At 32.2% G+C, this 12,090-nt stretch overlaps 1 non-coding gene across 1 annotated transcript; it reads left to right on the top strand.

Annotated features, from left to right (window-relative positions):
- The first annotated feature begins 10,658 nt into the window (after positions 1-10,658).
- Positions 10,659-10,765, top strand: LOC139851082 (small nucleolar RNA R71). Its single transcript, XR_011760444.1, has one exon. It is a non-coding gene; the product is annotated as a small nucleolar RNA R71 (small nucleolar RNA).
- The last annotated feature ends 1,325 nt before the right edge of the window (positions 10,766-12,090 follow it).

Below are 12,090 nucleotides of genomic sequence, written 5' to 3'. Positions count from 1 at the left end.
ATTTAGCAATAATTCATAACAAAAATCGGCCATAACCTGTTTATATCAAAATGCCTCAAATTGCTCAAGAACACAAACCCAAGATTTCTAAAAATTTTGAAGTTTAATGCTTCAAATCATGACAAATAGCATCAATCTAGGCTATACAAGCATAATATACTAACAATTTAACTCTAATTAAGCTAGAAATTATCAAAATCAAATTAGGTAAAAATTAGCTCAAGAACACTATAATTATCACTAAAATTAGGAATTTTAAGAGTTTTAGGGGTGAAATCGTTACCTTTTTCCTTCCAAATCCAAGAAAAGACATGATTGTAGCGGATTGTAGTAAGAGATTTCGTGAATTTTAGTTGAAAATTGGTGATTTTTGGGTTGTTTATGGGTGTTTGCTCGTGGATATATGTGTGTGGAGTGAGGAGGAGAGAGCAGCTCGCTGGCCTTTTGTTCCTGACCAGATATTCAGCTCCATGCGATCGCATGGTGGTGAAGTGTAAATCTCATGCGATCGCATGGGGCCTAGGTATTTTTTTTTTTAAAACCTTTTAATTATAAAACATAAACTGATTAAATTTTTAAAATTTTTTTCTTTTTATATTGAGGGTGTTTCGGTACGTTGATCTAGTTCGTCCCTCGATAAAATTTTAAAAATTTGTCTTTTTAAAGTGTTGTTTTAAAAGCTAAGATTTTTAGATTTTTTAATCTTTTTGGCATACTTTAGATCAATAAAATTAAAAATAATGATAATAAAATTTCTTGTCCCACCCTTGGATAAAGCAATTTCGGTTCAACGACCTAGTTTTCAACTTACGACGAATTTTAAATATCAAATTTTTTAACTTAATGAAATAAAGTAAATTTTTGTTTTTTAAATTCACACCAAACTTAAATTTAAAATGCATAAAATAAAATTTCATTAAAATACGAATATTTTTACAATCTTAGATTTGAAAAAATAGTTATATATTAATTTTTTTAAACAAGATAAAAATAAAAATCTTTTTGGTCTTTTATCCCACTTTAATCAATCAAATATTAACAAAAATATACGTCCCTCTTTTTGGGTAAAGTAATTTCAGATATATTAACTAGTTTTACTCCTGACGAATTTTTGAAATATTTTGATTTGATTGATTAAAGATATTTATACATTATGAATAAACGGTAAATTTCGCAGTGATGTAATAAATTTTTGTATGATATCTATAATTTTGGTTTCGCATACCTAATTTTATTGAATATCAATTTAATATTTTATAGCGAACGATTCAGCGTTTATTATCAAAAGGTTAAAAGCAATAAAATAAAATAAAAAAATAAAAACTGTACATACCTACATGTGAGATAGAATTCTTAGAGACCTGCTTTAGCCGACTCATAAGAGAGTCGTGTGATTTAGTTTTCCATAGCTACATAAGCGTAACTTCGATTTTTCAATATCTTTTCTTCTAAACATATGAACGGTCCTTCTCTGCATAGAGTAACAAATTCGGTATTTGAAAATGTTTGATTGTTCGAACATTTACCTTCGTGTGACCATTTTCCGCATTTATGATATCTTTCAAGGTGTCGTGCTCTTCTTTTTGTTGCGGATTTTGATTTTCCTTTACCATAATGTGTCTTATGATGATTCTTCCCGAGTTCTTTTCTCACTTCGTCCATTTTGCCTCTTATGAATGATACCAGTTCACTCTAGAAGATGTTATTATTACGTTTAGTAATCATAGTGTGTAGTAGTAGACCATGGTTCAGATCAAAAGAATTCTTCATCTCGTAAAACCTAAAAGAATAAAAATTCAGAATGGAGGGAGAAGACTAGTTCTTTAGGGTCTGTTAGGGAAAGACCATGCGGATTTCATTTTCGAGAATTACACGAAAACAAAACATTTAACTCTAACAGAATTTCATATTACCCTTAAAAGATTAGAATCTTCTCACACTTAGTTAGCTGTGGTGTCGAAATTGTGATTAACTTCATCTTCAACTTCCATTGGATTATCTATGTAATGTTTAACTCTGTGACCATTAACTTTAAATTCAATCTCATTTGAATTTATTAACTCTACTGTTCCGTACGGGAAAACTTTTTTGACTATAAATGGTCCAGACCATCTTGATTTCAATTTTCCAGGAAATAGCTTGAATCTTGAATTGAAAAGAAGAACTCGGTCTCCTTCCTTGAATTCTCTTGAACTTCTAATTCTTTTATCATGCCATTTCTTCGTTCTTTCCTTATAGATTAACGAATTTTCATATGCATCATGTCTTAATTCTTCTTATTCGTTTAGTTGACTTAACCGTAGACGTCCAGCTTCATGTAAATCAAGATTACACGTCTTCAAAGCCCAAAATACTTTGTGCTCAATTTCTACTGGAAGGTGACATACTTTTTCGTAAACGAGTTTAAAAGGTGTGGTGCCAATTGGAGTTTTGTAGGCTGTTCTAAAAGCCCAGAGTGCATCCTCCAATTTCATGGATCATTCATTCGGATTTGATCCTACGATTTTCTCTAGAATACGTTTTAATGCTCGGTTGGTATTTTCAACTTTTCCACTTGTTTGTGGATGATAAGCGGTTGAGATTTTATGAGTTACTCCATATCTTTTGAGAACTTTCTCAAGTTGATTATTACAAAAATGAGTACTCCGATCACTTATTAAAGCTTTCGGTGTTCCAAACCTAGCAAAAAGACGTTTTAAGAAGTTGACTACAACTCGTGCATCGTTAGTTGGGAGAGCTTGTGCTTCCGCCCATTTAGATACATTATCAATGACAACGAGAATGTAGAGATTATTATGAGATTTTGGAAATGGACCCATAAAGTCAATACCCCAAACGTCAAATACTTCACATACTTGAATGATATTTTGGTGCATTTCATTACGTTGACTTATTTTTCCGGCCCTTTGACATGCATTACAGGATTTACAAAGAAGGCGTGCGTCTTTGAAAATTGTAGGTCAATAGAATCCAGCGTCGTAGAATTTTCTTGCTGTTAGTTGAGGCCCATAATGCCCTCCTGTTGGTCCTGTGTGACAATGGTTTAAGATTTGAATAGCTTCATCTCCGAATACGCATCGGCGTATTATTCCATGGGGACAACTTTTAAACAAATGTGGATCTTCCCAGAAATAGTGTTTTATATCACTAAAGAATTTCTTTCGTTTTTGGTACGACAACCCTTTTTCAAGGAATTCACATACAAAGTAGTTTGCATAGTCTGCAAACCATGGAATTTCATTATAATCGATTTTCAAAAGATATTCATCAGGAAAGTTGTTTTGAATGGCTGATTCATTTAGAACTTCTAATTTAGGATTTTCAAGGCGAGAAAGATGATCAGCGGCGAGATTTTCTGCTCCCATTTTATCTCGAATTTCAATATCAAACTCTTGTAAGATCAATATCCAACGGATTAATCGTGGTTTGGCATCTTATTTTGAAAATAGATATCTAAGAGCAGAATGGTCGTTATAGACCACCGTTTTAGCTAGAACGAGATATGAACGAAATTTGTTAAAAGAAAAGACAATAGAAAGGAGTTCTTTTTCAGTAGTTGTATAATTTGTTTGTGCTCCTTGTAACATCTTACTAGCGTAATAAATAGGTTGAAATCGTTTTTCAATCCTTTGTCCTAAAATGGCTCCCATTGCAAAATCACTTGCATCGCACATGAGTTCAAATGGTAGATTCCAATTTGGAGTTATCATGATCGGCGCATTAGTGAGTTTTTCTTTAAGAATATTAAAAGATTTGATACATTCATCTGAAAAGATGAATGGAGCATCCTTTTCTAGGAGTTTGTTCGTAGGAGTGGCAATTTTAGAAAAGTCTTTTATGAAACGTCGGTAAAAACCGGCATGCCCTAGAAAACTCCTAATGTGATGACCTGGCAATTTCCGACCAAATTTAAACTTAATTCTTTTATGATTCTGACACGATAAGCAAAGTCTGTAATGTTGAGTCTCAAAAACTTTGAACTATTTTGTATATTCAATTGACCTTCGACCATTCTCGACGATTCACGGACAATTATTGTTAGTAATATGTATGTATATAAATGTAAATATATATAATGATTCGAAATTATAAAATATAATTTATATTTTAGAATTAAAAATGTAAATGATTTTGAATATAATTTATCAACGTTAACAAAGTATTAAATGTATATTTTTGAATTAATTTATACCTAGTTAGTATAGCTACCTAATCAATATTAAAAAAAACATAATTGCATATATAATAGTTAAAATATATATTAATATATATATATATATAAGAAATTCGATAAATATAAGTTATTATATTATTATCATTCATAAAACTTTTATTATCATTATGTTATATTATTACTAAATATAATATTAGGTGTATTATCATTAAGGTTATATTTATTAATAAGATTAATTATAATTTATAAATATAGTATTATAAATAAATGGAATATACAAATACTAATATAAATACAGATATATGAAGATTATAATCAGTATTCTTATCGATTATTATTATTAATACTAATAGGATTATTATTATCAATATAATTATTATTAACATTATTAGAATTAATAATTACATATAATATTTAATTATTTATTGTAATTGAATAAAATCTTTAAAGCAGAAAGAGAGATTCGCACAGATTGTTTTACATCACGAGATAGTCTTATTTTTTTTATATTCGTCTCCTGCCTACTAAAATCCAACTGGTCAATCACTTTATCAATATCAAACAAATGCAGTTATCCATCTTAATCTAATTTTTAACTCTTTTTCCTGTTCTTGTCTGGGAAATTAAAATCGATATTCACTTTGATGATATAAATCAACCAACTCTGGTATTTGTAGTACAAAAACGATTTACATAAACAATCACCATGAACACTCATCGCCACCCTTGACTACCCATATCATCATCTAACCACCGCGAGCCATCACCTTCATCCACTCTCGGCCTTTAACACCTCCACCATTCTCCTCAATCACTAACCGCCACCTCCTTTTCTTCTACAAATTTTGTAGCTACTATTTCGGCTCAAGTCACCATAACCCATCGACCAACAAATAAATCACCTTAAACTCTAACTGCTACTGCATTTTGCAGCTGTCCAACGTCACCACCACAGAATCCTACTCCGGCTGCAATCGTTTTATTTTTTTTTACTGCTATCAAATTATTGCAATAACTAACGTCCTTTGTTCTTGCCTTTGTTCCATTCGAATGCCTGTCATGAAACACCATCATCTATTTGTTTCCGCTGATGATGCGTGAGGTTATAAAACAAAAGAAGTTATATACAATACCATTTAATGGTTTTGGGTTTTTGTCAATTTGGTTTTAGAATATTATCACATGGCATTTTTTTTAAGGAGCAAGTGGAACGTTAAAGAATTCAAGGGTCGATATTTGTATTATAAAAAAAAGGAAAAGCTAGTCAACAATTGGAGAAGGTGGCCAACAATTACAAGTGGGTGTTAATACTTTAAAAAAAAATATTAAAAGACATCGATATGCTGGTGACTCTTCTATGTCGTGGCAATGGGTAGGTGGCCGAACCCATGATACATACGTAAGTAATTATTTTTTTTTTTACGATGAGCTGTGGTTGGGTATAAATATACACAATGATGAATAGATATTGATGTGATGATAGTATAAGATGTTGATGTTAACGGATAACGGTTTGTTAAGGTCGCTTTTAAAATGAATGATGATAATACATGATGATACGTGAAGTAATAAGGATGGTCATGACGAATTGAACACGTTATGTTTTATGATTATAATTAGGATTATGATTAAGATTAGGGTTATGAGTATGATAATGTTTTAGAATGAATTTTAAATGAGAAGTGATGATGAGAAGATCATGTTAACGAATCAAAATAAAAAGGATAATTGGTTGTGATGGGTCAGTGTTTAAACTAAGAAGAAGAAGTTATAAAATGGTTAAAAAGATTTAAACCATGAATTATTTCAGATACAAAGAAAATAGAGGGACGGTTTGGTGTGGTGTAGTTTAAACGAGAGGTCCTGGGTTCGAACCCAGGCCACTACAAGTTTTTTTCAATTATCAAGAGAAACTGTTGGGCCATAATCCTCTCAGTTGGGCCATGAACGATTTATTGATGTTGGGCTGTCGAGATCCAGTTTTCTTGTTGGGCCGAAGTGTAAATTAAATGTTGGGCCGAATATCATTGCTGTTGGGCCGAGACTAAAATCCTGCTGGGTTGAAAGAAGTAAGGCCACACGAAGTTATATGATTTCGAATAGAATACAATTCAGAAATGAATGGTCAGCGGATTGGTTAGGAGTGTTTGCGAGGAACGAAAGGTCACGGGTTCGAGCCTGGGTGGAGACAATTTATATTTTTTTTGAAGCCTATTAATTTTCTGAAGGTAGTATTATAGTTATTATTATTATCATTATTATTATTATTATTATTATTTGTATGATTATTATTATCTAACTAGTATTATTAATATCATTAATTTAAAAGTATCATATATTATTTTATTTTATTTTTATATAAAAATTATTATTATTATTATTATTAATATTGTTAACATTAACATGAGTTTTATTATTATTAACATTATTATTATAATGATTATCATTATCATGATTATTATTACAAATAAATACAACTCTTTATTCATTACTATTATTAACAATATTTTAACAAATAAATATTATATATGTAAAGATATATTCATCACATATAACATAACTATATTAATACCTTTATAATAAATACTAATTATTCCTCTAAAGTATATAAAATAAATATAGTTAATTAATTTATTAATGAAACATATAATGTAGTAAAATAACTATTAATAATAATATATGAAATTGTTAGATTTCGATTATATGTTTTAACAGATATACAATTGATATAGGTTCGTGAATCCGGGGTCAACCTTTCATTGTTCAGTTCCGTCGTATGCATATTTTTACTACAAAATATAGTATTGTGAGTTTCATTATTCCCTTTTTATATATATTTTTGGGACTGAGAATACATGCGCTGCTTTTATAAATGTTTTACGATATAGACACAAGTAATCAAAACTACATTCTATAGTTGAATTATCGAAGTCGAATATGCCCCTTTTTAGTCTGGTAATCTAAGAATTAGGGAACAGACACCCTAATTGACGCGAACTCTAAAGATAGATCTATTGGGCCCAACAAGCCCCATCCAAAGTACCGGATGCTTTAGTACTTCGAAATTTATATCATGTCCGAAGGAGGATTCCGGAATGATGGGGATATTCTTATATGTATATTGTGAATGTCGGTTACCAGGTGTTCAATCCATATGAATGATTATTTTTGTCTCTATGCATGGGACGTATATTTATGAGAAATGAAAATCTTGTGGTCTATTAAAATGATGGAAATGTTTATTTATGTTAAACTAATGAACTCACCAACCTTTTGGTTGACACTTTAAAGCATGTTTATTCTTAGGTACGAAAGAAATCTTCCGCTGTGCAGTTGCTCATTTAAAAGATATTACTTGGAGTCATTCATGACATATTTCAAAAGACGTTGCATTCGAGTCGTTGAGTTCATCAAGATTATTATTAAGTCAAGTATAGTTGGATATGTTATGAAATCGTATGCATGCCGTCAACTTTCGAAGTAATGAAAGATTGTCTTTTCAAAAATGAATGCAATGTTTGTAAAATGTATCATATAGAGGTCAAGTACCTCGCGATGTAATCAACTATTGTGAATCGTTTGTAATCGATATGGACTTCGTCCGGATGGATTAGGACGGGTCTTCACACCTAACTCCTCTAACATTAGGAGGATGCGGAAGTTTAGCAATTACATCTACTTTAGCTCTATCCACTTCAATTCCTTCCTTTGAAATTTTATGACCAAGAACGATGCCTTCTTTAACCATGAAATGGCATTTCTCCCAATTAAGTACTAGATTTGATTGCTCGCATCTAATAAGCATTCGTTCAAGATTAACTAGACATGATTCAAAAGTATCACCAAAGATTGAAAAGTCATCCATGAAAACTTCCATGCATTCTTCTATCATATCGTGAAAAATCGCCATCATGCACCTTTGAAAGGTTGCAGGGGCATTGCATAGTCCAAATGGCATGCGTTTGTAAGCAAAAGTACCATAAGCAAACGTGAACGTGGTTTTCTCTTGATTCTCGGGTGCTATTGGAATTTGAAAGTATCCGAAGAAACCGTCAAGAAAACAATAGTAACTATTTCCGGCTAATCTTTCCAACATTTGATCAATGAAAGGTAAGGAAAAGTGATCTTTTCTGGTGGCGTCATTTAATTTTCTATAATCAATACAGACACGCCATCCTGTTACTGTCCTAGTAGGAATAAGCTCATCTTTTTCATTTGTAATGACAGTCATGCCACCTTTCTTAGGTACACATTGAACTGGACTTACCCATGGACTATCAGAGATTGGATAAATTAAACCTGCATCTAGCAGTTTAATAATTTCTTTCTTAATAACATCTTGCATATTTGGATTTAGTCTTCGTTGGCGTCGCACATAGGTTTTATGACCTTCTTTCATAAGGATTTTATGTGTGCAATACGAAGGACTTATGCCTTTAATGTCATGAATCTTCCATGCAATAGCTGGTTTATGAGCTTTTAGCATAGAAATGAGTTGAGATTTTTCATTTTCAGTAAGAGAAGACGATATTATTACAGGTAATTCAGATTCACCATGTAAATAAGCGTATTCCAAATGGGTTGGAAGTGGCTTTAACTCTAATATCGGTAGTTCTTCTATCGATGATTTGTATCGATATTTGTCTTCCTCTTTTAACATTTGAAGTTCTTCTGTTGTTGGTTCATATTCATTCACCATAAGTGCAGCTAACATTGCAGCTTCATCAATTGGTTCAGTCCCTTCTCCTAAAGAACATTCTCCTATTCCTTGTAATTCTGGAAATTCTTCTAACAATTCTACATGTGAATCTATAGTTTGAATATAATAACATGTATCATCTGCAGATTGCGGTTGTTGCATGACTCTATCAACAGAAAAGGTAACACTCACGTCCTCTATACTTAGGGTCAGTTTCTTACCAAACACATCTATTATTGCTTTAGCCGTGTTTAAGAATGGTCTTCCTAATATAAGAAGAACTCGAGAATCTTCTTCCATGTCCATAATAACAAAGTCTACTGGAAATACTAAGGTACCAACTTTAAGTAGCATGTTCTCCATTATCCCTCTATGATATTTTTTTGATCGATCGGCTAGTTGTATGCTTATTCGTGTTGATTTTAATTCTCCAAGGTCTAGTTTAGCGTTTAGTGAATACGGCATTAAATTTATACTAGCACCTAAGTCTACCAATGCTTCTATTGAACTAAGACTACCCAGAAAACATGGAATTGTGAAACTTCCTGGATCAGAGAGTTTTTCTGGTAGTTTATTCAATAGTACTGCAGAACAATTAGCATTCATAGTAACAGTTGAGAGTTCTTCCATTTTCTTTCTATTTGTGATTATATCTTTCAGGAATTTGGCATATCTTTGCATTCCTGAAATTACATAAATGAAAGGAATATTGACATTTATTTGTTTAAACATATCCAAGAATTTAGATTTCTCGGCTTCAAGTCTTTCTTTTCTCATTTTACTCAGGTAAGGAAGTGGTGGTTGGTATGGTTTAACATAAGGTTTAGCCTTAACTATGTTATCTTCATTAACCTTTTTAACTACCGGTTCGTTTTCCTTATCTTGCTCAGGCTGTGGTGCCTGTGGAGTAGGAATAGCATCATCAGAAATTACATGTATTTTAGGTGGTTTAAGTGTAATACCACTTCTTGTGGTAATGGCTTTAGCTGTTTCATTTCGGGGGTTAGCATTTGTATCACTAGGTAGACTCCCCGATTTTCTTTCACCTATCAACCTTGCTAGGTTGCTCACTTCTTGTTCCAGATTTTGAATAGAAGCTTGTTGATTTCTAAATGCTTGAGCATTTTGTTCATTTGTTTGTTTCTGAGATGTGAAAAACTGAGTTTGAGATTCAACTAGCTTCGACATCATATCTTTTAAATTTGGCTTTTTATCATCGGTTAGTGGTGCTTTATTTTGAAAAAAGGTCTTTGCTGATTGTAAGTATTATTAGATACTTGTTGATTGCTAGGACCTTGTTGGTTGTTGTATGGAACATTTCGGTTATAATTCTGATTTTGATTGTAGTTTGGTCTTGGCGGTTGATAATTATTCTGATAATTATTTTCAGGCCTTTGGTTCATGTATGAAACATTCTCTCTTTGTTCCATTATTTGTTCAATGCCGAGACAATCTTTTGTCAAATGTGGTCCTCCACACTGCTCACAACTAATGCGTATTGCATGAATATCTTTAGTCATCTTTTCCATTCGTCTTTCGAAAGCATCTATCTTTGCGGAAATGGAATCAAAATCATGGCTAGAATCGGCTCTAGCTGCTTTAGATGATCTAACGATGTCTTTTTCTTGATGCCACTCATGTGAGTGGGAGGCTGTGTTATCAATAATTTTGTAAGCTTCAGTTGCGGTTTTCTTCATAATGGAACCACCAGCTGCTATGTCGATGTCTTTTCGTGTAGTAATGTCACATCCTTGGTAGAATATTTGTACTATTTGATAAGTGTCTAAACTATGTTGAGGACATCCTCTCAACAATTTTCCAAATCTTTTCCACGCCTCATATAAAGTTTCATTTGGCTTTTGCGTGAACGTAACAATTTCTCCTTGAAGTCTCACGGCTTTAGATGCCGGAAAGAATTGTTTAAGAAAATTTTCAACTAAGACATCCCATGTATCAATCGCTCCTTCAGGTAACAATTCTAACCAATCTTTGGCTTCTCCTTTTAAAGTCCAGGGAAATAACATGAGATAGATCTGTTCATCCTCAACTTCTCTGATTTTGAATAGAGTATAGATCCTATTAAAGGTATGAAGATGTTCATTTGGATCTTCCTTCAGCACACCACTAAATTAGCATTGATTATTTACCATGTGTTGGATTTGTCCTTTGATTTCATAATCTGGCACATTAATGTCTGGTTGAGTAATTGCGTTACCTTGGCCAGTGCGTTTAGCTCTCATTCGATCTTTCATACTTAGAGGTTCAGAATTTTCCATGATTGAATTTGTTGAATCTGAATCACTAGAGGATTCTGATTTAATGGTTTCTTCCTCGACAATCTCTGGTTGTATGATTTGTGGTTCAAGAGGAATGATTAGTGGTTCAGGATCTCTGAATTGTCCCTGAATATCCTCCGGATTCTCAATTGTGAGATCGGGTTCAAAAAATGGATTATCAGAAATTTGAATTGGAGTACTTAGTCGACTAGATGATGATTCTAAAGAAAAATCAACGGCGATTATATTGGCTAGATGTCTTAATCGAGTTACAGGTGGTGAACGTATGAAAGGTGGTGAATGTTTTGCTCGGTACATTCACTGAATATCCTATTAGTTATAAAGATAAAAATTATATAAGTTATCAAATTAATAGACTTTTCTGATTTTGCCCACGTTTCGAATAGCCAATAGATGCAGCAGGTAGCCAGGACCCTTTAAATTGGAAGCCCACAACTCGCCACTAACAAATCCAACTATTACTACGAACCAGAAAATTTTGAATGTCTATCAATTTAACCGCTTAAAATAATTTTTCGTCGAAATTTAAAGAAGATAAAAAAAATATCTATGTCCTTAAAACTAGAGCGTCGAAATGAAAAAGAAAAGCGCGTCGAAAAATAAGAGGTCTAAAAACAAGCGTCGGGAATAAAAGATCGGAAAATAATAATAAGAAAGTAAAGCGTCGAAACTTAAAAGCCTAAAAACTAAGAATTAAAACTTGCGTCTAAAGGTATTAAAGCTTAAAGGAATTCTAAATCCAAAACGGCAATAACTTAATTAGGCACTAAAATCTATTAAATATTAAAGCGATAAGCGACGTCGTAAAATTCTAAAGCACCTAAATCTTAATCTAAAGAAAAAGCACTTAAGAGATTTTACGGCAAAGCTTAAAAGTTTAGAAATATAAAATTACTACGGCAAAATACTAAGTTACCAAC

Source organism: Rutidosis leptorrhynchoides, chromosome 5 (genome assembly GCF_046630445.1).
Source record: "Rutidosis leptorrhynchoides isolate AG116_Rl617_1_P2 chromosome 5, CSIRO_AGI_Rlap_v1, whole genome shotgun sequence".
Classification (NCBI taxonomy): Eukaryota; Viridiplantae; Streptophyta; class Magnoliopsida; order Asterales; family Asteraceae; genus Rutidosis; species Rutidosis leptorrhynchoides.
This window is presented reverse-complemented; position numbering and strand designations above follow the sequence as displayed.